This window comes from Oncorhynchus mykiss, chromosome 32 (genome assembly GCF_013265735.2).
Source record: "Oncorhynchus mykiss isolate Arlee chromosome 32, USDA_OmykA_1.1, whole genome shotgun sequence".
NCBI lineage: Eukaryota > Metazoa > Chordata > Actinopteri > Salmoniformes > Salmonidae > Oncorhynchus > Oncorhynchus mykiss.
The window spans coordinates 5,809,794-5,813,805 of NC_050572.1; the positions used below are offsets into that span (position 1 = coordinate 5,809,794).

The 4,012-nt window shown below is 43.2% G+C and overlaps 1 protein-coding gene across 2 annotated transcripts in view; it reads right to left on the bottom strand.

The window, feature by feature from the left end:
* The window catches only part of LOC110487842 (acetylcholinesterase collagenic tail peptide-like), a 28,429-nt gene extending 27,554 nt beyond the window's left edge, over positions 1–875 (bottom strand). For both annotated transcript variants that reach the window (XM_036971444.1, XM_036971443.1), the window contains exon 1: positions 556–875. The gene's annotated coding sequence lies outside the window, so the exon portion shown is untranslated. The remainder of the gene's footprint in view (positions 1–555) is intronic.
* Positions 876–4,012: the final 3,137 nt, after the last annotated feature.

Consider the following 4,012-nt stretch of genomic DNA (forward strand, 5'->3'; position numbering starts at 1 on the left):
TCTCTCCTCCCCTGTCACCTCTCCCTGCCACCTCTCTCTCTCTCTCTCTCTCTCTCTCTCTCTCTCTCTCTCTCTCTCTCTCTCTCCTCCCCTGTCACCTCTTCTTCTCCTCTAAATGTTACCAAAACCTTTTCTCTGTTATTCCAGGTCTTGACAGCAGTAACAGGACACAGCGCCAGTTACCTCTTGGAGCTTGTCTCTCTGCTGATATCAAAACATCTTGTGTTTCAGTTTCAACACCTGCAACACCTGCATTTTGTAATGCCAACACCTGCATTTTGTAATGCCAACACCTGCATTTTGTAATGCCAACACCTGCATTTTGTAATGCCAACACCTGCATTTTGTAATGCCAACACCTGCATTTTGTAATGCCAACACCTGCGTTTTGTAATGCCAACACCTGCATTTTGTAATGCCAACACCTGCGTTTTGTAATGCCAACACCTGCATTTTGTAATGCCAACACCTGCATTTTGTAATGCCAACACCTGCATTTTGTAATGCAATGCATACATATAGATAAGAAACAACATTGTAACAGTGTGCCCTTACCTTGAGGTTATTCTGTATTCTGTATTCTGTATCCACGTCGACTCCACTCCTGGAGATCTTTTAGTTGCAGAGTCTCTTAAATAAAAGCTCTTCAAGTAGCGTGATTATTTCCTCGTATTCTTCTCCCTATCCCTCTCCTTCCTTGACATGTACGCCACGCGTAAGCTAATGTATCCTTTAATAACGGCCCAATAACGTCACAGTTAAATTAAAGGGAGGGACCTTTAATTTGGTGCGACAGTGTGGAGCTGCGTCCCTCCAGCACCGAAGAGTACTGGCTGCCAGTGGCTGGAGGCAAGGCACAACTCTGCACATTTCTGTGCATATGAAATCTGCCGGGGGGAATGCAGCATATCCTAAAAACATAGTGTGATAGATGCCCAATATATAATAGCCACTGCCACCTAGTGGAATTATCACGAATAAAACAAAAAACTAGACAACTAACACGCTTGCCTTTCTTGCACTAACTACCACTTGTCTTTTCTCACTAGCACTGATGTTGACTACTGACTCCTGACTGTTAACTACTGACTGTTGACTACTGACTGTTGACTACTGACTGTTGACTGTTAACTACTGACTGTTGACTACTGACTGTTGACTACTGACTGTTGACTACTGATTGTTGACTACTGATTGTTGACTACTGACTGTTGACTACTGACTGTTGACTACTGACTGTTGACTACTGACTGTTGACTGCTGACTGTTGACTGCTGACTGTTGACTACTGACTGTTGACTGCTGACTGTTGACTACTGACTGTTGACTACTGACTGTTGACTGCTGACTGTTGACTACTGACTGTTGACGGTTGACTACTGACTGTTGACTACTGACTGTTGACTGCTGACTGTTGACTGCTGACTGTTGACTGCTGACTGTTGACTACTGACTGTTGACTGCTGACTGTTGACTGCTGACTGTTGACTACTGACTGTTGACGGTTGACTACTGACTGTCGACTACTGACTGTTGACGGTTTAATACTGACTGTTGACTACTGACTGTTGACTACTGACTGTTGACTGCTGACTACTGACTACTGACTGTTGACTACTGACAGTTGACTACTGACAGTTGACTGTTGACTACTGAGTGTTGACTACTGACTGTTAACTACTGACTGTTGACTACTGAAAGTTGACTACTGACTGTTGACTAACGACTGTTAACTGCTGACAGTTGACTACTGACTGTTGACTACTGAAAGTTGACTACTGACTGTTGACTGTTGACTACTGACTGTTGACTGCTGACTACTGACTGTTGACTGCTGACTACTGACTGTTGACTGTTGACTACTGACTGCTGACTACTGACTGTTGACTGCTGACTATTGACAACTGACAGAGGCTTTATTGAGTCCAATATTTACTTACTAAGTTATGACGTTGATATGTGGTTGTCTTACCCAGCTATATTAAGATGAATGCTCTAACTGTAGATCGCTCTAGAGAAGAGTGGATCTGTTCAGTTACTCAAATGAATAAAAAAAAAAATGAAATTAGTGATACATCCTTTTCACAGATAGTGTATGAAAGGAAGCAAATAGGTCCAGATGGTCGCTGTCCACTATGCTGTGGTGCTGAAGTTGGGGACTCAGATTCTGCTGCTGTCACCAGTGGTGCTGAATCTCCCATCGCTGCTATAACAGCTTGTTTTTTTTTTTACCTTATACCGCTCGTACCACTACAGTTTCATGAATTTACCCCATGATATCAGCATTAAGGAGAGACCCTAACCACTGGGCAAAAAAACTGGTTGAATCAACATTGTTTCCATGTCAATTCAACGAACCAAAACAAAGAAAATGATTTGGTGACGTTGAATCAATGTGTAAAACTGAATGGATTTGGAAAAAAGGTAATTAACACAATTCTTGTGTTCTTTCAACCTACATCCAATGACATGGTGACATTTGTCGTTGATTTCACATTGAAGTCCTGTTAGTTTTACAACTCAACCAAATTTAAAGCAGAACTAAATGTTGGAACAGACGTTTGTGCCCGAGTGGCTATGTGTCAATGGGGAAGGACACTTTGGTGCAGAGAGTTGCTCTGTAGTTTTTGGCCTGTTAATAATTTCTCCTCACTCATATTGTGCAAAAGGGTTGTATGTGATAGGAAGGCTTTACTTCAAACAGCAGGCTACTCTCTAACCATTTCTAGGGGAAGTTTCGTTTATCTAGCCCAGTGGGTTTTCAAACCTCTCCTCACGGGACTCCAGTCCATGTATGTTAACTACACCTGACTCAACTAATCACCAAGCCCTTGACTAGGAGAATCAGATAAACTATAGATATAGTTCAGGGCTACATTGTGAAACATCTGGGGGTTCCCAAGGAGAAGTTTGAAACACCTGGCCTACGGCCTGAGATGCAGATTCAGCAGCATGGACAGCAGTGAAAGCAAAACCTGCCATCTGACATTCAGAGGCACATGACAGCGGCCGTGTCAGGTGACCCATAGAGATAGATAGAGGACTCCAGTGCCCAAAAGACAGTTTTAGCATGGGGAGCGCCATTGAGGACTTTCACCAACTGGGTGGGACTTCTATGGGTTACTACCACTTGTCTTTTCTCACTAGCACTGATGTTGACTACTGACTGCTGACTGTTGACTACTGACTGTTGACTACTGACTGTTGACTACTGATTGTTGACTACTGATTGTTGACTACTGACTGTTGACTACTGATTGTTGACTACTGACTGTTGACTACTGACTGTTGACTGCTGACTGTTGACTGCTGACTGTTGACTACTGACTGTTGACTGCTGACCGTTGACTACTGACTGTTGACTACTGACTGTTGACTGCTGACTGTTGACTACTGACTGTTGACGGTTGACTACTGACTGTTGACTACTGACTGTTGACTACTGATTGTTGACTGCTGACTGTTGACTGCTGACTGTTGACTGCTGACTGTTGACTACTGACTGTTGACTGCTGACTGTTGGCTGCTGACTGTTGACTACTGACTGTTGACGGTTGACTACTGACTGTTGACTACTGACTGTTGATGGTTTAAAACTGACTGTTGACTACTGACTGTTGACTACTGACTGTTGACTGCTGACTACTGACTACTGACTGTTGACTACTGACAGCTGACTACTGACAGTTGACTGTTGACTACTGAGTGTTGACTACTGACTGTTAACTACTGACTGTTGACTACTGAAAGTTGACTACTGACTGTTGACTAACGACTGTTAACTGCTGACAGTTGACTACTGACTGTTGACTACTGAAAGTTGACTACTGACTGTTGACTGTTGACTACTGACTGTTGACTGCTGACTACTGACTGTTGACTGCTGACTACTGACTGTTGACTGTTGACTACTGACTGTTGACTGCTGACTATTGACAACTGACAGAGGCTTTATTGAGTCCAATATTTACTTACTATGTTATGACGTTGATATGTGGTTGTCTTACCCAGC